The sequence below is a fragment of the Erpetoichthys calabaricus genome, chromosome 17, assembly GCF_900747795.2.
Source record: "Erpetoichthys calabaricus chromosome 17, fErpCal1.3, whole genome shotgun sequence".
In the NCBI taxonomy this organism is placed as follows: domain Eukaryota; kingdom Metazoa; phylum Chordata; class Cladistia; order Polypteriformes; family Polypteridae; genus Erpetoichthys; species Erpetoichthys calabaricus.
The window spans coordinates 48760942-48784779 of record NC_041410.2 but is presented as its reverse complement, the minus strand read 5'-3'; the positions used below and the strand labels follow the sequence as shown (position 1 = coordinate 48784779).

At 41.6% G+C, this 23838-nt stretch overlaps 2 protein-coding genes across 4 annotated transcripts in view; one reads left to right on the top strand and one right to left on the bottom strand.

Annotated features, from left to right (window-relative positions):
- Nucleotides 1-23838, top strand: part of megf11 (multiple EGF-like-domains 11) — a 127979-nt gene that overhangs the window by 43103 nt on the left and 61038 nt on the right. The gene's annotated exons all lie outside the window — the stretch shown is intronic.
- The window catches only part of slc24a1 (solute carrier family 24 member 1), a 201610-nt gene continuing 198078 nt past the window's right edge, over nucleotides 20307-23838 (bottom strand). The window contains exon 11 of the transcript XR_007933727.1: nucleotides 20307-20334. The gene's annotated coding sequence lies outside the window, so the exon portion shown is untranslated. The remainder of the gene's footprint in view (nucleotides 20335-23838) is intronic.

Genomic DNA, 23838 nt, shown 5'->3' with positions numbered 1-23838 from the left:
TCCTTGGTGGATATTGGTAGGTGGTCCTGCCTCTTGGAGGACCACCCACAAAATACATGGACCACAGCACAGGCATAGAAAAAAAAGCAGACATTAAACAAAAGTAACATTAGCACAGACTCAAAAATAAACAAACAAAAAAGACAAAAGAAGACTTTGAACTAGCTAGGAGAGAAACCCTGTTTGAAATATAACAGTAACCATGGCGGAACTGTAAGTCATGAGAAGCATGGTACAAAAAAAGGATATATGGTATTTAACCTGCTTTAAAATGCAGCTTTCACTCCTAATATACAGTGCAGTATAATAATAAATTAATATACAGTACTGTGTAAAAGTTTTAGGTGTGTGTGAAAAAATGCTGTAAACAAAGAATGTTTTCAAAAATGGAAGTGTTAATCATTTATTTTCACCAATCAACAAAATGCAGTGAATGAACAAAAGAGAAATCTAAATCAAATCAATATTTGGTGTGACCACCCTTTGCCTTCAAAACAGCATCAATTCTTCTAGGTACACTTGCACACAGTTTTTGAAGGAACTCGGCTGGTAGGACTAACCACAGATCTTCTGTGGATGTAGGCTTCCTCACATCCTTCTGTCTCTTCATGTAATCCCAGACACACTCGATGATGTTGAGATCAGGGCTCTGTGGGGGCCATACCATCACTTCCAGGACTTCTTGTTCTTCTTTACGCTGAAGATAGTTCTTAATGACTTTGGCTGTATGTTTGGGGTCGTTGTCCTGCTGCAGAATAAATTTGGAGCCAATCATACGCCTCCCTGATGGTATTGCATGATGGATAATTATCTGCCTGTATTTCTCAGCATTGAGAACACCATTAATTGTGACCAAATCTCCAACTCCATTTGCAGAAATGCAGCCCCAAACGTTCAAGGAACCTCCACCATGCTTCACTGTTGCCTGCAGACACTCATTATTGTACTGCTCTCCAGACCTTCGACGAACAAACTGCCTTCTGCTACAGTCAAATATTTCAAATTTTGACTCATCAGTCCAGAGCAACTGCTGCCATTTTTCTGCACCCCAGTTCCTATGTTTTTGTGCATACTTGAGTAGCTTGGCCTTGTTTCCACGTCGGAGGTATGGCTTTTTGGCTGCAACTCTTCCATGAAGACCACTTCTGGCCAGACTTCTCCGGACAGTAGATGGGTGTACCTGGGTCCCACTGGTTTCTGCCAGTTCTGAGCTGATGACACTGCTGGACATCTTCCGATTTCGAAGGGTAATAAGCTTGATGTGTCTTTCATCTGCTGCACTGTTTCCTTGGCCGATCACTGCATCTACGATCCTCAACGTTGCCCGTTTCTTTGTGCTTCTTTAAAAGAGCTTGAACAGCACATCTTGAAACCCCAGTCTGCTTTGAAATCTTTGTCTGGGAGAGACCTTGCTGATGCAGTATAACCACCTTGTGACTTGTTGCTGTGCTCAATCTTGCCATGACATGAAACTGTCTTCCACAACCTCACCTTGGTAGCAGAGTTTGGCTGTTCCTCACTCAGTTTTAAGCCTCCTACGCAGGTGTTTCTGTTTCAGTTAATGACTGTGTTTCAACCTACGTGTGACATTGATGATCATTAGCACCTGTTTGGTATGATTGGTTGATCAGACACCTGACTATAATCCTACAAAATCCCTGACTTTGTACAAGTGTACCTATAAGAATTGATGCTGGTTTGAAAGCAAAAGGTAGTAACACCAAATATTGATTTGATTTAGATTTTTCTTTTGTTCGCTCACTTTGCATTTTGTAAATTGATAACAATAAACAATCATTATTTATATTTCTGAAAGCTTTCTTTGTTTACAGCATTTTTTCACACCTGCCTAAAACTTTTGCACAGTATTGTACATACATGCATACATGCAGCCGAAGAGAAGCCACTGAAACAGTATTGTCTGACAGTTCTTTCATTGGGTCTTTGACAATTGTAAGCCCATTTTGGAGGAGTTTGAGGCATTTCTCTTGGTACAGAGTCGACGTCACATCTGCGTCAATGGGGCCTTTGGCTCTTTGAAGCTCGCACTTTCCATTGACCGATACCATTTATGGATTAGTAACACGGTAGCACATTCAGTGAGCCTTTTCCAGGTTCTGCTGACCAGTAATATACATGGAGTAGCTTCCTTTAGCCCAGTCTGTTTTCTTCTGTCAGTCAGGAACTTAAACCTGTTCCAGTCACTAACCTTCATTTACAGTCCTTGGATTTTTACAACTGCCTGAAAAGATTTTTCTGCTGTCTTCAGTTAGCAAATGTACAGTATGTGTCTGTACTAAACATAAGTATTTAAAACCTAAATCAAACTCCCAAATCACAGAATTGCATAGTTATTTTTCAATTCTGATTACAGTGCACTATGATGGACTGAAGCCCCATCAAAGCTTTCAGTATGGCCTGCATTGGCTCCAGTCCCCCACACTAGATTAAGCTGGTTTGATAATTGATAATATGAATGGGCTCCTACTATTAGAAATCACAAGCCTCCTGATGGTAGAAGACCTGCATGCTTACAACCCTATATTTCCATTGCAGAAAATGTGTTTATCTAATCTGAATTTACAAGTGAAAGGTTGCCAGAAGTTAATACACTATGAAAGTACAAGACATCAGACATGGTAAAGGTTTGGGGCAGCCACCTGTATAATATGTTCCTGGCTGCAAAAATAAAGAATTGTAAAGCAAGAGTAGTTTACAAGATTGAGTCCAAAACAGAACTGAAATCCAGAGGAGGGGAGTGAGGTTTTATAGGAAGTCTTGGGGAAGTGATGTCGTCCACAGGGCCGGGACAGGAAGTGATGCCGTCCTTCGCGACAGGAAGTGACATCTTCAGAGTCGAGGCACCGGAACCTGGTGGGATTTCCTGGGAAAGGTCTGCAGGGAACTTAGAAAGAAAGTCCGTGCACTCCGCCACCCCCGGTTGGGTGAGTCGGTACCATTCTCTAAGCCCTTTAGTTGCCTCCTACTCGCATGTGTGTGACAACACACTCCAGCGTCCCTCTGTCAGTATTATCATGTTGGAAATGAATGGCTGCTTGAAATGCCTCCCTTTTCACTTATATAAATGATGTCCTGCTGCCAGGAATGGAGGGCCAGCATAGTAGGTTGCTTTCCCTTGCAGCCCTCTTTGATCTTGGTACTCCGCTTTTAAGCATGTGGAATTAACTAACATGTTTACACTTTGTGCTCTAGTTCCTTCCCACACTCCAACAATGTACATGTAGTAATTCAGACTGACCTCTTATGAGTAAGTGAGGGTGTGTAGAACACTGGGACACAGTTGGAAACTTCTTAAAGGCATATTTTGCACAAATGTTAGAACGTGTGTTCACACAAAGAACCATGGACACACAAAATAAGACCAAGTAGTGTGGTGGAGAGCAGGACTTTAGGGACCTTTTGGACAATCTAAGTTAATGGGATGGATGAGCTTGTTGGGCTGAATGGACTATTCTCATCCCAATTATTTTAATGTTCTAATGTAACCTGTTATGGACTGGAGTCTCATACATGTATGGTTGCTACCTTGTACTACATAGATTGATAGGTGATCTTTTGCATGTCTTTCAGGATTGCATTTTGTGCTCATGGAGTAATCTTTGCATGATGCCCAGTAGCTACAATTCAGAATTTTCTTTATTTGTGAACAATGTGTCTTATCACGGATTGAGGAACCTTCCAGGTCTTTAGCAGTGCTTATGTAGCCCTTTCCATCTTCATGTATCTCTATATTGTGTCTTCCAAGGTCTTTTGACAGTTGTTTGGATCAAGGCATGATTCACACTGTTTCTCAAGGAGAACACACTTGTCATTCACCAAGCTTTGTGTGCCCTTATTTAGAGGGTGAGGCACCAGTGCAACTCACACTTGCAATCTCATTTCCTTAACTGAAACACCTTTCTCCAATTAGCTTTTGGAGAAGACTTTAACACAGAGGTTCACAAAGATATCCTCTGGAAACAGTATGATCATGAAATGAAAAAACAAATGAAAATGGATGGTTGAACTTTTACGTCAAAGAGTTAAAATACCACCATACCACATGACAATCCATGGACTGCCTGATGGTAATAGGTATAGTTCCAAGAAAAAGTAATCGACCATTTGGAATTGCCTGGATTTCAGCATTGATTATTAATAAAATGTGGTCTTTTCCTCCACTATGTCACATACACTAAGTGCCTAAACTAATAACCCACAATACTTTTATAATTTTCAGGTCTTTATTAAGCATATTGAGTAAACATTCATAGTGCAGGCTGGAAAAAGTAAGTGAACCCTTGTAGATCCTCCTTTAGCAGCAACAACCTCAAGCAAACACTTCCTGTAGCTGCTTGTAAGACTCATGCAACACTGCACATAGGAGGAATAGTCCAAAATTCTACAAGTCTGTTCATTAATATTTCTGGGCCGTCTTGATTGCACAGCCTTCTCCAGGCCATGTTACAGCATCTCAATCAGGTTAAGGTCAGGACTGTAACTTGGCCATTCCAAAACACAAATCGTCTTCTTCTCAGCCATTCTTTAGTTAATTTACTTGAGTGTTTTGAGTCATTGTCTTGTTGCCTCTCGTAAGGTTGAGTTCATGGACTGCTGCCCTTACATTCACTTGTAAAACGTCTTGATACACCTCTGAATTCATTAATCCCTCAATGATTGTGAGCCATCCAGGCCCTGAAGCTGCATAGCAGGCCAAATCATGAAGCTCCCGCCACCATGTTGGATTGAGATTTTGGTGTTTGTATGCAATGCCCCTTTCCCTCCAAATGGTTGTATATTTGTGCCACATGGTCAACTTTTGTCTCATTCGTCTGCAGAGCTTTTTCCCAGACATGTTGTGGAACATTCAGGTGGACTTTGACAAACTTGAGACATGCTGCAATTTTTCCTTTTTGAAAGCAGTGGTTTCCTTCTTGGTCTCCTTCCATGAATACCATTATTGTTCAGTGTTTTTCCTGACAGTGGATGCATGAACATTTTGTAGTCTTGTGTTGGAGATCTTTTGTTGTTATTCTTGGGTTCTTTTGCACCTTTTTCATGATTACATTTTGTGCTCTTAGAGTGATCATTACAGGATGTCCACTCCTAAGAGTAACTACAATCTTGAATTTTCTTTATTTGTGGACAATTTATCTTACCGTGGATTGAGGAACCTCCCAGGTCATTAGCAGTGCTTTTGCAGCCTTTTCCAACTTATGCATCTCTATATTGTGTCTTCCAAGGTCCTGTGACAGTTGTTTGGATCGATGCATGATTCATGCTCTTTCTTGAGGAGAACATATTTGGTAGTAACCAGGCTTTGTGTGCGTTTATTTAAATGGCGTGGCACCAAAGCAACCCACACTTCCAATCTCATCTCCTTGATTGAAACACCTTTCTCCATTTAGCTTTTGGAGAAGACTTTAACACAGGGGTTCACTTGCTTGTTTCATTCCTAAACTGTGAATGATAACATATTATGCTTTAAAAAGACATGAAATTATAACTGTTTGTGTGTTATTAGTTTAGTCAGACTGTCTTTGTCTATAATTATGACTTAGATGAAGTTCAGACCACATTTTATTAGTAATCAATGTGGAAATCCTGGTGGATATTGCACATTAGTGGTGGATGAAGTGGCTCCCTACTCACTGTACCTTGAAAAGTGCCATATAAATGGAAAGAGTTATCATTATTTATTATTTTCCTCATTGTAATTACCTAGCTTGAGAAAATCTTGCTTCTTGTAGTTTGTGAAATTGCCTTTGGGTTGGGTGTGATTCGTCTGGACCATTGGGCCCAGCACTGTTTTCTGCACTCTTGGATGTGTGTGCATATGTGTGTACACTTACCAGTTTAGTGAATGAGTTTGAAGGAGGTCACCCATATTATAATGTGAACCTTCTGTTGTAATTTATTTCTTTGTTTTAACTGTGCATCTGCACTTTTGGTTCAAGAATTTCCCAGGCAAGGCCACGCAGCACACATCAGCAAAAAAGCAAGAAAAGTCTAGCGGCATTTACTCTCTTAAAAAATAATCAGTACATCAATATCAGGAATACACTGGTCACAAGACATTACGCTGCATCTTGATTTTCACCCACTGCTCAGGAAAACCACTGTAAACCTGAAAAAGCCACAAAGGAAGCTAATGTGCGTTTGTTCCACTTTGTGCAAAAGAAGCCAGCACTATAATGTTCCTGTGTCAAAGACATGCAAAATCCAGTGTGAAAAGTACAGGTATTAATGTAGAAAACAACTTTTTCAATTGTTTTCTGGCCTTGTGTTAACCACGTAATAGTTAGAACCAGGGCCGGAATAAGACCAAGTGATGCCCTAAGCACAACCCAACAACGGTGTCCCCTCGACCCTTCAATTACTTTACCGATGGGATAAGTGTTTAAGAAATAATAAAATAATAATAAAATAAGGATCTTAAGGGTCTGTTATGCAAATGACCTGATGAATTAAATGCTAGGCACCCTCAGCCAGCTGTTTTTACACTCAACGGAAGTGAAACTCTTATGTCATGAGATGGAAACAAAAATTGATTTCTGATGACTCCTTCAATCCATACTCTTCAGTTTTAGCCCATGCCAAAGTAAACGTAATAATAATAATGCAGATTAAAGCCAAACACAGTAGATAAGAGGAGAGAGAGAGAGGGGTTATGAGCACACGCTGATACAGCGCATTGCCGCTCCCACCACATGACAAACCAACTCAGGATCCCAGATTGGGACCCGAGTGCAGCCATGCAGTGTGTGACACCTCAGCACCACACATGTTCAGGTGGAACAGAACCAGTGTGAGGTTTTTAATGGTGGCTGGAGTGACAATTCTGCCACCAACCCCCAGGTTTTTCCCTGCAGGTTGGAGGGCCTATATGCAGGGCTGGATGCAGATTAACGTCATACCCAGGATGGAGCAATTGCAGGTTAAGGGCCTTGGTCAAGGGCTCAATGGAGTAGAGTCACTTTTGGCATTTACGGGATTCGAACCGGCAACCTTCTGATTACCAGTGCAAATCCCTAGCCTCAGAGCCACCACTCCGTAGATAAGAACAATTACAATAAAACTGAGTGAAGTCGAGTGTTAGATTGAAAGAGTTAAGGGCATGATAGCTAGTAGAAAAAACTCCCATTCCCTTGCTGCCCTAAGGATCTGCCTGTTTTCGTTAATGGCTGATCCACATATGGCATTAAGAATATTTATTTTTTTCATATAAAATTATTATACAAAATTAACATTTTTTCAAAGTATTGTACAGAATGCATATGATAATGGTATACTATGTATTACCATACATGCCATAAAATTATTGTACATCTGGCGATGCTGCACTCACTCTCAGTGGAACTGAACTGAACAGGACAGCCGACATGACCAGGACAAGAACGATCACATGAGGCTCAGTGGACCGTGTGGCAGTTACCAGCTTCTAATTTTGTTGTATTCCCAAGATTAATATATATCATTGACCTCTATTATTTTATTATTATTTTTATTATTGTATATATCTGTATGTCCATCCGTCCATTATCCAACCCGCTATATCCTAACACAGGGTCATAGGGGTCTGCTGGAACCAGTCCCAGCCAACACAGGGCACAACGCAGGAACCAATCCCGGGCAGGGTGCCAGCCCACCGCAGGACACACACAAACACACCCACACACCAAGCACACACTAGGGACAATTTAGAATCGCCAATCCACCTAACCTGCATGTCTTTGGACAGTGGGAGGAAACCGGAGTGCCCGGAGGAAACCCACGCAGACACGGGGAGAACATGCAAACTCCATGCAGGGAGGACCCGGGAAGCGAACCCAGGTCCCCAGGTCTCCCAACTCCGAGGCAGCAGCGCTACCCACTGCCACCAAATTTTGCACCATATGGTCCACAGTAAATCCGGCAATGGTAAATTTTAATGGTAAATTTCTGTGGTGCCTCCAAATTCCCTTGATGCCCAAAGCACGTGCTTATTTTGCTTAATGGGTAATCCAGCCCTGGTTAGAACTGCTACTAGACTTGCAATGTGTGTAGTCTGCTTATTCTGTCTTTGTTTTTCAACTCCAAGCTGTTCGGTTCTAAACTTGCTGCCAGTTTGATTTCGGCAGTTTATAGCCAATATGTTTTCCTGAGCAGTGGGTGGTTGTGAGGTTCTCGATTTACTAAGCATTTAAATCTACAGTGCCCTCCATATATTTGGGACAAAGACATATTTTTCCTTGATTTTCCCCTCTACTCAACAATTTAAAATTACAAATCATACACTTTGGACATTGTGATTAAAGTGCATATTACAGACTTTCATTTAAGGGTATTTGCATACATTTCAGTTGCAACATGTAGGAATGACAACACCTTCACTAAATGGTCCCTCTATAATGTTTGAGTCAGTTGGCGTCACATGTGTTTGTGATTCCTCATGTGGGTTTTATGGCTTCATAAGATACCTCGGCTTGCTTCTATCCTTTGGAGACTGTAGCTGCCATTGTTCAACATGAGGACAAGAGCTGTGCTAATGAAATTCAAATAAACCATTTTGAGGCAGAAAAACAAGAATAAAACCATTAGAGACATCGGTAAAACCTTAGGACAGAAAGAACACACTGGTGGGCTCAGTAATCACAAAGGGACTGGTAGGCCAAGGAAGACCTCCACTGCTGATGACAGAAGAATCCCCACTATGGTAAAGAAAAAGCCCCAAACGCATGTCTGACAGATCAGAAACAGTCTTCAGGGGGCAGATATGTGGACATATCAGAGACGACTATCAGCAGAAGTCTTCATGAACAGAAACACAGAGGCCACACTGCAAGATGCAAACTACTAGTTAGCCACACAAACAGGATGGCCAGATTACAGTTTGTGAAAAAGGACTTAAAAGAGCCTGCGGAATTCTTGGGAAAGGTCTTGTGGACAGACAAGATAAAGATGAACCTGATCAGAGTGATGGCAAGAGCAAAGTCTGGAGACCAAAAGGAACTGCCCAAGATCCAAAGCAGACCACCTCATCTGTTAAATATGGTGCCGGGGGTGTTATGGCTTTTGCACTTATGGCTGCCACAGGTCCTGGCACACTTCTCTTCATTGATGATGGAACTGCTGATGACAGTGGCACAATGAATTCTGAGCCGTACTGAAACATCTGATCTGCTCAAGTTCCAGTAAATGTCTCATACGACAAGATGATGATCCAAACATACTGCTGAGGCAACACAGGAGTTTTTTGAAGCTAAAACATGAACAATTCTTGAATGACCAAGGCAGTCACCCGATTTAAATCCAGCTGAGCAGGTCTTTCATGTTCTGAGGAGAACATTTAAGGAGTCAAGCCCCCAAAACAAGCAGGAGCTGAAGATGGCTGCATTAGACGCTTGGCAGAGCATCACTAGGGAAGACCCTCAGCACCTGGTGATGTCAATGAATCACAGACTTCGAGCAGTCATTGCTTGTAACAGATATGAGACAAAGTCCTAAATATGATGGCTGCCATTGCGAAGTGCCATACATTATTGTGCCCTGAAATGGGGGGCCATGTAGAAAAAGTGCTGTTTGATCAAAATGTATGAAAATCCCCTGAAGTGGAAGTCTGCAATGTGCACTTTAATCACGTCCGAATTGTTTGATTTATGGAGAAGAGAGAGGGAAATCAAGGAAAAATGTGTCTTTCTCCCAAACATTATGAAGGGCGCTGTAGACGGCTGTCAGAATGATCTGATGCCAATTGGGACAGACTGGGCACCAGCACTGCATTGCTTTATTTTTTATTTATTTATTTTTTTTGCAATGTCCATGAACTTAAATGTTTTGCTAGGAATAAGCAAAAGAGGGACAGATCTTGTTAGTTAGATAAGTCATTGTTACATTGGAGAATTTTGCACACTCACAAGAAAATTCTTTTACAGTACCTTCAGACTTTTTATGCCAAAAGCGCCACTGCCTGCCATATTGTTTTAGTAAATTAAACAAAAAGAAAATGTGAAGGCTTGAGAAATATTGAGCTTCCCTGAATCAGAAAACATTGTGATGGAGCTCTCAATAAAAAGAAAAGAAACCGTTCTGGTAAGGTCTGTTGTGGCAGAGTGACAGCACTAAGAAGCCCCGGAATTAAATAATTTATTTCATTAACAAAAAGAATTTGCTTCTAATTAAGAAATTGTTTGGATCGAAAATGGTGGCTCTCCAGGTACTAAGTTTGAGATTCCTGAGCTAGCTGGCCATCTGTTGGCTCACTGTGCATCTCATTATCGTTAAGGAAAAAAGAAGAAAGGGTTCTGAATCGTAATAATAAAAAAAAAAATCAATTTAAAACTAAAGCAATAGAAATGTGCTCCATTAGCAGTAGTAATTGGTTATGCATTGAGAAAGCAGCAGTAACAAAAACCTGCTGCCACTGCGACCCTCCTGCATCTGGGATTGACAGCCTGGCTATAGATATTGTACAGTAAGCCAAGTTCCTTCTGTTCTGGAATTTCTATGTCTTAGAGTACCCTAATCAGTATTAAAGGTTATTTATTTCTATTCCCACTTGAATAGGAGGAACCATTTAACTCTGAAACTACAGGGAAGCCAGCACCTGGTAATTGTTAAAGATTGCGGCTCAAGTGGTTGGTGAAGGCACAGATCTGGTTATGTTGGTAGATATGGTAAGATTAAAGACCTTAGTTACAAAAAAGAGGGGGTGTGAGGTGGTCATAAAATGTGCATTGTAATGGGGAGTGTGGCCTCATCTCCCTTACTGGGACTTGGCCTCTTGGCACAAGCATTCATATTTTTACAGTTAGCAGGAAGAGTTACCTGCAGAGAGTCATAAGCGCATCACAAGATTTATTTCCTGATGAATCAAATTTGCATTAATGTGAGATCATTAAAAGGCAATTAGAGAGGCACAAGGAGAGATGTTAGTTGTCTGAAAGGTGCATTATAAAAATTTGTTTTAAATGCACTGAGCCCCGTCGGAATTGGAGGCTGAGGAAAAACAGCTTTCAGGAACTCATTACTTGTGCTTCTGCCTTCTATTTCTGTCTTTGCTATCTTAACTCCTTGGCGTCTGGGTTGAGAAGCTGCTTGTGAAATGAAATGCTCTCCGTCCAGAACCCTTGCATAGATCTGCATTGTGGCCTTTCCTCCTCGACCTTACACAGTGAAGGTCCCTTGGTGCAAACCTCAATACAGTATCATCTTTTCAGGGTTCATACCAATTGAACTTAGGCTTCCAGATGAGTCACTTCAGCCAGAAGAGCATGAAATCATTGTGCATCTGTTTTGCACACTGGGCTACTGTCCAAATAAACTGGGGTCCAGTGGTGCAATTATCAATGTCCTCTTACCAGAGAAGAAAAGGGCTTCTATCAGCTGAACTTCAGGTTCGAGATGCCTCACTTTAGCCAGAAGAGCATGAAAACAATGGGCTGCTGTTCAGATGACCAGGAGTCCAATAGTGCAAATATCAATCTCATCTTACCAAGGAGAAAAATGGGTTTATACCACCCGAACATTCACATTCCAGGTACCTCACTTCAGCCAGAAGAGCATGAAATCATTGTCTGTGTGTGTGGTCTACACACTTTCTGTTGTTCTGATAACATGGGATCCAATGGTACAAATATCAATGTCATCTTACCAGGAAAGAAAAGGTTTTCTACCAGCTGAATGTCAGCTTCCAGATGCCTTACGTTAGCCAGAAGAGCATGAAATCAATAGGCTGCTGTTCAGATGACCAGGGGTCCAATGGTGCAAATAGGGGAAAAGAAAGGGGTTCTACTACCCAAACTTGATAATCCAGGTACCTCACTTCAGCCTGGAGAGCATGACATTATTGTGCATCTGTTTTGTACACTGGGCTGCTGTCTAAATTAACTGAGGTCTAGTGGAGCAAATATCAATACCATCTTACCAGGGGAAAAAAAGGTTTCTTCCACCCAAACTTCACATTCCAGGTACCTCACTTCAGCCAGAAGAGCATAAAATAATTTTGTATCTGGTATACACACTGGCCTGCTGTCCAGATGACCTGGAGTCCAGTGGTGCAAATATCAATATCATCTTACCAGAGAAAAAAAGGGCTTCTATCACCTGAGCTTCAGCTTCGAGATGCATCATTTTAATCATAAGAACATGAAAACAATGGGCTGCTGTACAGATGAACTGGGGTCCAATGGTGCAAATATCAATGTCATCTTACCAGGGAAGAGGGTTTCTGCCACCTAAAACTTCAGCTTCCTGATGCCTCACTTTAGCCAGAAGAGCATGAAATCAATGTGCATCTCGAACATACTCCAGGCTGCTGTCCAGATGACCTGGGGTCCAGTGGTACAAATATCAATGTCATCTTAACTGGGGGCTAAAAAAAGGTTTCTTCTACCTGCACCTTAAAAGAGCATGAAGTCATTGTACATCTGGTATGCACACTGGGCTTCTGTTCAGGTGATCTGCGTTCTTTGCTGATTCTTTGTTCTCTCTGTGTGTTAGTTCCACTCAGATGATGCAGTGTACAATGCAAATTAGGTGCAAAGAATTAATTGGGCAATGTGACCCTATTTTTGGTCATGTTCATGTTGCTGCAGAGGCATACTGTTTTTGCAGTTTTATTCATTATATCATAACAGTTACAGAGATCAGATGCATTACCAATCGTTTCTCGCTACAAGTGTCCACAAGCTACTTACATAAGCCATTCAGATTACACCCAACAATAGCAGTCCACCCTGATATTGCTTAATCATTGTAAAGGGCTCTTACTGGTAATGTTCTGCTAAGTTCAGAATCTTAATGAGCCTTGTTTGGTCTGCTCTAGTCATGTCATTTGATGTGCACACCAAGCTTTATCTGGTGAAGGATTAGATCATGTGTGGCAAGGTGTATTCGGTAGACCACGCATGCCCAGAATGGTCCTGGATGGCCTCAGTTAGTTGTGAGTTATTGTTTCAGTTAATTAATTAAACAGAGGCTGATTCATGCCTGTCAAACAACTTCTCATTTGGTTGCCCTTTCTGTAAATCTGTTTCCGAATTAAAAAAGATGTGCTCAATTATTCTTAAAGTTGTGGCAGGGGAAATTAATGCATCTTTCAGGCCTTTTCACACCCTCATCTCATCTCATTTTCTAAATCTGCTTTTCATGGTCACAGTGGCAGGATGCCAAACAAGTCTGCCCATCCTTATCTGTCCACAGCTACAAACTGCACCTCTTCCTGGGAATTCCTAGGTGTTCGGAAGCCAGCCGAGAGATATAAGCCCTCTAGTGTATCCTGGGTCTGCTGTAGGGTCTCGATCCAATGGGATGTGCCTAGAGCAGCTCTAGAGGAGCCACCCAGGAGGTATCCTTATGACATGCCCAACACATTTGAGCTGGCTGCTTGTACTCATATTTTCATTCTTTTGGACACTACCCACAACCCATGACCATAGGTAAGGACTGAGATGTAGATCATCCAGTAAACTGAGGTTTTTGTGTTTAGACTCTACTTCACCCCCACTGGACCAGTACAACCCTGTAGAACAGCTGCCACCACTTCAATCCACTTGTCGATCTCATATTCCATTTTTTCCATCACCTGTGAAGAAGATTTGAAGATACTGGAACATCTCCACTAAGTACAGTTGTTCTTCCCCTCTCGCCTGGAGAGAGCAATCCACTCTTTTCTAGGAGAGAACCATTACCTCAAACCTGGAGATGCTGATTCTCATCCCAGCCGCTTCACAACTGGGAACATATCACTCAAGTATGTGCTGAAGGTCACAGTCAGAAGAGACAAAGAGGACAACATCATCTGCATGAAGCAACAATACTACCCCTAGAATTCCCACTTGACAACTGAAACTGGGCCAAAGAGAAGAACTGGTCTTCTGTTCTATTGAAGCACCCTTAAATATGACATACCTGGGAGGTTGAGGAGTGTGATCCCTCTGGAGTTGGACCACAGATTTAGGCCACCCTTTTTCAATATGGAGACCACTACGCCAATCTGCCATTCCAAGGGTGCTTTATGCGCCTTCCACGTGACATTGAATGGATGTGTTAACCATGCAATCCCAACAATTTCCAGTGCTTTCAACACCTCTGGTCGGATTTTATCCAATCCAAGTAGCCTTACCACCAGAGTCTTTGAACCACCATAGTGACTTCAGCAGCAGGGATGGGATCCCCCAACAGGATGTGGTAGGAGAGCATGTCTATATGTTGAGGACTTCCTAAAGTGTTCCTTCCAACTCTTGACAATTTTCCCAGAAGAGGTAAACACCTCCCTATCCTTGATTAATACAATCTGGACAAGGTCGCACCTTCCCCTCCTGAGGCGTTGAACAGTTTGCTATTACTGCCTTGAGGCCATCCAATAGTCTTTCTCCATGACCTTTACATTACATCTTGCCTGAAGAAGGGGCCTGAGTTGCCTCGAAAGCTTGCATATTGTAATCTTTCTAGTTAGCCAATAAAAGGTGTCATTTTGCTTGGCTTTTCTCTACATTCATAATGGCTAACACGGTACAACACCCTAGTACTCCATGACCTTTCCAAATTCCTCCAATGCTCAAGCTTTTGCTCCCACAACCACAATTGCAGCAGTCTTGTTAGCATTGTTGGTACCTCTCAACCGAGTTAAGCAATCCCACAGAGACCATTTCCCTGTAGGCCACCTCCTTCAGTCTGACTGCTTCTCTCACTTCTGGTGTCCACCATTGGGTGCTTAAAGTTGCCGCCATGAGATGTTCTCGAACAATTTAAGAGCACAGCTTTTAGCCACCACTTCCAGAACTGAGGTCTAGACCAGGATCCATTTGGACTCAATTTCCCCGAGTTCACTCATGGGAGGAGTTCTGTTTTTCCACACCCCAGATGACTAAACCCTCTTTATGCTGGGATTGATTACTTACTGGTATGCCTTCTGTGTAAATTTTGCATGTTTGCCCATTGTTCAGTAGTTCTGCTCTGCAGTTTGACTGATTCATTGGTCTAGTGTGAGTCGTTGTGGATGTGTTTTATGAATCCGGGCTCTTTCTAAATAGACTGTTTTCTTGCAGTCTTATGCTAAATTGACAGGCACTTTGAACGAAGATAATTTTAAATCTGTCCAGAAATAGTGCAAATGTGAAGATGTACAGTAGTTAATAACAGCATATGCAGTCATTTTAACTGGAGATGCATTTTCACAAAGATGGCTGTGGAATGTTTTCTTATGTTATGATAGTCATAAACACAAAGCCTGTAGTCTATACTGGAATATAGTGTAAAAGTGAATATGAAATTAATGGAAACAATTTTACACTGGGGTGGCACTGTGGACCAGGGGCTAGTGTCTGTGTGGAATTTGCACCTTCTCCCTGTTTCAGTGTGGGTTTTTTGTCTTCTCCAAGATGCACAGGTTACCATCATCGTCTGAGTGGGTGCATGAGAGTGTCATGCCTTAGACTTGTGCCCCGTCTGGGTTTGGACCCTGCCTTGTGCCCAATATTGCCAGAATTGGCAATGCCCTAGGTGATCTTGAGCTGGGATTTAACAGTGGATTGATGATTTTTATACTGAAAGTGCATGAAGGAGATACGCAAGGACACCATTTTCAAGCAAGAATTAGAAGACCTGCAGCCACTGCAGTGTTCTAGGACTGACGTTTTTCGTGTCTGCTGCAGACACACACACACACACCATTTTCATGAGCATTTCTATGAGGAGAATGACTACAGACTACAGATGGAACTTCTTAATTTTTCCAAGCAAGTGGAGCTTCAATCTGAATTTTACATTAAAGGCTGACATTTAGCGCGCTGCTCGCCCGCGTGCATCTGTACCGTCGATGAATTCCACATCTCCACCGACCGCCGGTAGTGCAGTATTCTGCTGAATTCTTAATCAAATACCTTGTGCGTTGCCTGAGACAAAGTGCCCGCACTACTAATTGGACCGGCTGATTTTTCTCAAGTGTCTCCTTCAATTCAGTAGCAAGAGGCCACTTTGAGATGTGGGGGCTGGGGGACAGGTGGTCAAACAGAATGACCTACAGTATAACAGTGTGGAAGGTGAGAGCTTTGTGAGAGGCACTGGGCAAACACCAGCTGTATGTGTAAGGCTCCGGATCAATTACTGATTATTTTTTAAGGCACCTTCCGTTGTGAGATCATTCCAAAGAGCTTCATACATTTTAAGTGTTGCCTCTTTCAAAAATCTATGTTTACACATTTTGAACATAGGCCGGTTAAGAGACTCGCTCAAGACCAGTGGATAGGTCTGATCCTGTGTCCTTGAAGTGTCTGAATACGTCTGAGGCCACAGAGGGGTGTAAGCGTTTAAGTAATGGGACTGAATCTGCACAGCTATCCATTGTTTAATCTAATTCTCTAGTTCAGGGTTGGGAGGCTAGAGCCAAGACACAAGGGTGGTGTGCAAGCTAGGTCGATTTAGAGTCATACATTAACGAAAATTATAGATCTTGAGGATGTGAGAGAAAAACCCACGCAGATGCAGGGTGAAAGTACAAACTCTACACTAGTAGTGCCTGCGAATTTGAGCCCAGGGCTGTGAAGCTCTAGTCCTAATCTCTGTTTTACATTGCCGTCCCTTAGATGTGCACACGTGTGAGTGACTTTATACATTTTTGCCATTTATTGTGCAATAAAGAATATTCACCCCCTTTGGAAGTTTTCACATTTTCTTCTTGCACAAAATTGAATCACAATGGATTTTGTTTGGCTTCTTTAACATTAACCAACAGAGAAAGACACTTTAATGTTAGTTAGCCATGCTTCTATCGTCTTTGATGCGGCGTCCCCACCAGCTATAAAGTTTCCTCCACTTCTCTCAATCCTGGGCCACTTCCTCCTGGTTTCTTCCCCTTTGCTCCTCTGTCTCCATATCTTTCCACCTCTTCCTTGGCCTTCCTGCTCTTCTCCTTCCTACTGGAAACCATCTTTCAACTCTTCTTGCTGTTCTTAAGTTGTCCTTGTGCCATACATGTCCTGCCATCTTTTTATTCTTGATATGCCTATTTCACTTAGTTCCATTTACACGGTCTTTTCTCTCAAATCCTCATTAATATCTTTTTTGGCCATCTTGTTCCCATAATCTGTCTGAAGCATCTTCAGTCAAACACACCCAAGATTTCTCTTAATTGCTTAGCTAAATCTCCAGCTTTCAGCTCCATACAAGGCTACCGGCACTTCTAGTCTGGTGCAGACTCATAATTTTGACCACAGTTTGATGTCTCTGTGCCTCCAAAGTTTTCTTTCTAATTTAACAAATACTGCTTCTGCCAAACCTAATCTCTTTGTCACGTCCATCTTACAGCTGCATTTTACCTATGATCTTGGTATATGTGAATCTCCCTTCTCTTTCCAGCTTTTGACCTTTTACATTCCAATCTGTTTGTTTCTTTTTGTTAGAACATTAGAACAATCTTGATTAGAACAGGCCATTCAGCCCAACAAAGCTTGCCATTTCTATCCACTTAATTATTCTACAATAACATCAAGTCGAGTTTTGACAGTCCCTAAAGTCCTACTGTCTACCACACTACTGGGTCGCTTACTCCAAGTGTCCATGGTTCTCTGTGCAAAGAAAAACTTCCTAATGTTTGTGTGAAATTTATGCATAATAAGTTTCCAACTGTGTCCCCGTGTTCTTGATTAACTCATTTTAACATAACAGTCTCGATCCACTGTACTAATTCACTTCATAATTTTAAACACTTAAGTCATTTTTCCTCTTAATCTTCTTTTGCATAAACTGAAAAGGCTCAGCTCTTTTAACCTTTCTCTGTAATTTATCCCCTGTAGCCTTGAAATCAGCCTAGTCGTTCTTCTCTGGACCTTTTCTAGCGCTGCTATGTCCTTTTTGTAGCCTGGAGACCAAAACTGCACACAGTACTCAAGATGAGGCCTCACCAGTGCATTATAAAGGTTGAGCAGAACCTCCTGTGACTTGTACTCCACACATCAGGGCGCTATATAACCTAACATTCTGTTAGCCTTCTTAGTGGCTTCTGAACACTGTCTGGAAGTTAATCTTAATGTTGAGTCCACAATGACTCCTAATCCTTTTCATAAGGTGTACTCTCGATTTTCAGACCTCCCATTGTGTATTCAGACCTAACTGTTACTTCCTACATGTAATACTTTACATTTACTGACATTAAATTTCATCTGGCACAAATCTGCCCAAGCCTGTATGCTGTCCCAAGTCTTTCTGTAATGATTCAACAGATTCTCAATTATCTGCCAATCTAACTAGCTTGGTATCATTTGCAAAATTAACCAGCATGTTACTTATGTTGTTCTCATCTCTTTTGTTTTGGCAATACTTGTATTTAATCTCAGCTTCTCTGATTCCAACACATATACTCTCAAAAATTCTACTAATGCTGTTATACTCACTGGCAGAAGCTCTGTATGATGCGTATATTCAAGATCTCTCACAGGTGCTCCGCCAATATCTAGTCCACCACTATTATCTGTTTCATCAGCCTCCCTCAGGACAAGGTCCAACTTCAAGTTGAATAAACATGGCAACAGAATGCTTCCTTGTTTTACTCCTGTCCTGACTCCAAACCACTGAGAGCTCTCTTCTTGAGATGGGTCCAGCTGCAGACCTCCATAGCTCCACAATTCAGAAGCTCCGCTAGACAGCCAGTTGGATTGCAGGTTTTTATAACTTAGTTTACTTGACTTGAGTCAGATAACTCTTCTTCCAATCCTAACCTTAACCATAGTGTATTCAGGTATTATTACTGATGACAGCCTCCTCAATGGAGTCGAGTTCTGGAGGACCACAGCTTATTGCTCATTGCTCTTTTTCAATTCTTACACATTCGTCTGTGTTCTAGTACAGTTTGAGTACCATCTTTACGATCTTCTCTGGTATACCCCATCTTCTTATTATCACCCACAGTCCTTCTCTCCATACCAAATCGTAAGTCTGCTTAAAATTTATGAAACACATATAAAGCTTTTGTGCAAACTCCGGTGACGTCTCTATAATTTGATGCATTATGGATACTTGATCTTAACATCCACGGCATGGTCTGAATCCACATTGGTGTTCACGTACGACTTGGTTTATCTTTGCAAATATTCGATTCAGAATCACTCTAATGAACACTTTTCCCAGAACAGTTAGCAAACTTATACAGTACCTCTTGCATTATTACATTCTTCATGGCATCCTTTCTCATACAGTGGTGCAATAATCATTTTTCTCCTATCGTCCATTATCTCTTTAAAGTCAACGTGAAAACACATTACTGCAAAGTGGGCTAAATTAATTACAAATATAAAGCAATAATAACTGATCATGTAAGTATTCACTTCCTTTAATATGGGCACCTCTAAATCGTCACTGGTGTAACAAACTGGTTTTAAAAGTTCCAAAATTAGTTCAATAGAGACCACCTGAGTGGCGCTTCTATTGATTTTAGTATAAATGTACCTGCATGTGGAAGGTCCAACATGTAATGAGTCAGTATGGTGAGCTAACCAACACAAAGAAGACAGATGAACACTCCAAGCACAAGTCAGAGGATGGAGACAAGAAAATATCCAAGTCACTGAATATCCTTGGAGTCCAGTTAAGTCAGTCATTAAGAAATGGAAAGAGTATGGTGGACCTGGAAATCCACGTAGAGCAGGCTGTCCACTTGAAACTGAGTGTTTGTGAAAGAAGATGACTAGTGAAGGAGGTGACCAAAAGGCCTATGAGGAATCTGAAGGAGTTACAAGCTACAGAAGAGATTGGAAAAACTGCGCATACGAGAGCTGTTGTTCAGGTGCTTCACCAGCCGCAGCTTTATGAGAGAGTGGCAAAGAGAAAAAATGTACAGGACCTCTCAGCTAGAGTTTACCAGAAGGTGCATGAGAGACTCTGATGTCAGCTGGAAGATGTTTAGTCTGGTGAGGACTCTTCAAACTAAACTGAATGTTTACCATAAATCAAGCAAAGCACATTATCAAAAATACACCATCACTGCCATGAAGCATGGTGGTGGCAGCATCATGCCATGGGGATGCCTCTCTGCATCAGGCTTTTGAAGGCTTATGAGGGTAGAGACGAAAATTAATGTAGAAAAAAACATGGAGGTAAACCTGATGTGGTCTGTAAGATACCTGCGTCTTGGGAGAAGATTTGCTCTACAGCAAAGCAATGACAGCAGCATAAAGCATGTCCAAGAATGGCTGAATCAGAGCCCAGATCTCAATTCATTTGAAAAGGTGTGGCTGGACTTAATAAAGGCTGATCACTCATGATCCCCATGACACTTGACAGAGCTGGAGCAGTTTTACAAAGAAGAATGGGAAGAAATTGCAATGTGCAGATGTGCAGATGTGCAAAGCTGACAGAGACCTGAGCACACAGACTCAAGACTATCATGGCTGGCAAAGGGGCATCTACTAAATACTGAGTTGAAGGGTGTGAATACTGATGTAATCAATCATTTTGTTTTTTATATCTGTAATTAATCTGAATCATATTGCAGAGGTCTGTTTCCACCTTGACAGTAAAGAGTCTCTTTCCGTTAATCAGTGTCAAAAAAGCCAAATCAAATCCTCTGTGACGCAATGTTGTATAATAATACAATAGGAAAACTTCCAAGGGGGTGAATACTTTTTAGAGCCATTGTAATGCTTAGTGTGTGTGTGTATGTCCTCATGTGATGCTTTGTCCTTGAATAAATGTGGTCTCAAGGTGCCATTTTTCTGTGTGAGGCTGACCCTCACTATGCTGTCGGCCTTCTTGCTGTTTTCATCTTTACACATCCAGGCTCCTTCCCTAGCTCTTTGCTACAATATGGATGAGGTAGCACTAGCAGGAATTGGGAATCACAAAGTGTGACACCAGTCAATGCATCAACACTGATTTGTGCTGCTGAGAAAACTCAAGGCATTATCATTAGAATTATTCATTAAAAAGGAAATCAATGCACACAAATAAAGCTGCATAGACGACTGTTTTACTTGAGTGGCACTGATACACACCACCGACCCAGAGTGCCCAGACAGATTTCTCAGCAATAATCTCGAGCAGGAAGATGAGCTCCTTTGAAGTAGTTAGCAGAGGTTCTACAATTGACACTAAATCACAGAGTAGCAATCTTGTGAAATTGAGACACTGGAACTGTGATGCCTACTGCCAAGTTTACTGCTGCTCTTATTATGGCCTATTAGTGCCTTTTGTACTTCTGCCAGGATAGCCAGCAGGGGTTGTGTGCAGTTCCGGTGACAGAAGCAGCAGAATGAACCATTTGGATCATCATCTGCCTGCATAGGAGGTGTGCACCTGCAAGTATGTTTTGGATTGTCTGTGGCCCATAGCTTGGCACTGCTTCTTTTTTAAATACCATCCATGACACCTGTACCCATCTTTTATCTTACTCATACCTGATATCACCCTCTCTGCACCCTTGTGTGACACAGCACTAATACTTTTATCGCTTATATAGTATATTCTAATTTGACACTGCTGTCATCTTGCATTCCTTCTATGCCCAAAGGTGACACTACATGTTTTATTGCTAAAGTGTCCACACGTCTTTTATCATCTCTGCACTCCCATGTTTTACTGTACCCATGCATATCATCCTCATATCCTTATGTGTCCTCCCCCCACTATTATATTACTTGTACTACAAATTCATATTTTATGTCTTCTATCCCCTGGTGTAACAGCTACCCCACGCTTCAGACTTTTTGATGACAGTGACTCATGTCATGGAAGTTTTCACATTTTATTGTTAGAGAGGAATGTTGCAGATAAGGTGAAAGGTGACCCAATGTGACCCTTTCAGTACTTTTGTAGGAAAGAGAACAGTCAAGGAGGAGGTGGAAGTGCATCAGGAATAGTAAAAGGGAATTAAAAATTACAGACAGAGAAATAGCAGATGCTCTAAACTTGCATTTTCTGAAGTCTTCACATGTGAGGAAGTGGATAACCTCCCAGCGGTAAAAGGGAGGTACTGAGTGAATGGAAATTATAGAGGGAGACGTGCTGCTCAGATTAAATAGGCTGGAATAAAACAAATCACCAGGACCAGATAATATTAACACTCAAGTTCTTAAGGAGGTTAGTGAGTACATATACAAACCCTTGACACATAATTTTAGGAAGTCCCTGCAAACTGGGGAAATTGGGGACTGGAAAATGGCAAATATCTCATTATGTAAAAAGGCTGATTAGGCAGATCCATATCTCTACATATAAAAGGCAAAGCCCTCACTGACTCATGACTAATTCTGCCACTTTCCATATAGGTGGGAAGCTGAAATTTCACGTGCTCATTCCTTGCAGTGTACTTACAAAAGTTAGGTATGTTTCATGTTCTATTGCAACACCGAAGGGGGGGGAAACGGGTGTACCCCCTAAACTGTATATATAGATAGGGAAAACCCCTCCTCACTATTTCTGTGACTTCCAGTATACGTAGGAAGCCCAAATTTCCCATGCTCATCCTTTACACTGTACTTACAAACGTTAAGTATGTTTCATTTCGCGCTGTGCCCTGTAACAAACTTTCAAAAATAACGACTTCTTTTTGGCGGTTCTCACCATTATGCTGTAAGGAACTTTTGGAACTGACCTCTCCTTTTGGCGGTTTCATTCCTTATTTCTGTTAACAGAGGATTTATTTCATGGCAGAGACGCACAAGGGCTGCCCCCAGTCTCCCTTCCCTTTTCTCCATGGCCAACCTGCCACATGGTTGGCTCCCTACCTATATACATTAACGACATCCCGCGCTCATGTGCCTCCTCACTCGCTTCCTTACTTTCCTCAGCTGCTCGTCTTACTCACTGCTCCCTTCTTCTTTAGTCCACCGCTTCAAGCCTGTTATTGTTTGCCTTGCTTCACATCTTCCTGCTGGTGACTCCTGCCTTTTCACTTAGTTTCTTCACACTCTTAATCCTCCGGGCATGCCTCCGCATACTGTACTATTGAAGGTTGGCACACCAATTATGTTACTACAAAACTTACAACCACCAAAACTTTGTAACGGCACCAGGCTTCAGGTCAAATCTCTGCACAAGAACCTCATTGAGGCAACTGTCTTCACTGGAACTGGCTCAGGGGAGACTGTGTTTATTCCTTGTGTCCCTCTCATAACCTCTGACCTCCCATTCCAATTCAAACGCCTTCAGTTTCCAGTAAGGGTCTGCTTGTGGTGTAGCGGGTCCACAGCTCACGTCAAAAAGATCACTTTTTTTTTCTTTTTTTTTAAATTTTATTTATTAATTTTATTGTAATCATTCCATACAAATAGATCAATTTATACAAAAAAGAATTGAAGACAAATCAAACCCCACCCTTGAGAAGGAGAGCTTGGCCAAAGGAGAATTGCTTAGGGCCTTTTAATAGGGCAAAAATAAACAAAAGAAAGGAAAAAATATATATAGATAAATAAAAAATGGAGAAGGGAAAGAAATGCAGAAATAATTATTTCATCTTATTCTAATATATTATTGATTAGATCCTGCCACGTTTTGAAAAAATTTCTGTACAGATCCTCTAACTGAGAATTTGATTTTTTCCAATTTCAAATAATATAAAACATCGGTTTCCCACTGACCTATAAGAGGAGAGTTAGGATTCTTCCAATTTAACAAAATAAGTCTGCGTGCCAAAAGTGTAGTGAATGCAATCACCGTTTGCTTGTCCTTCTCCACTTCAGGTCCATCTGGAAGAACACCGAACACAGCTGTTAATGGGTTAGGAGGGATTGTGACACCAAGGCTGTCTGAAAGGCACTTAAAAATTTTGGTCCAAAATGATGTTAATTTGGTGCAGGCCCAGAACATGTGACCCAGTGAGGCAGGAGCTTGGTTGCAGCGTTCGCAGGTTGAATTTTGCCCTGGAAA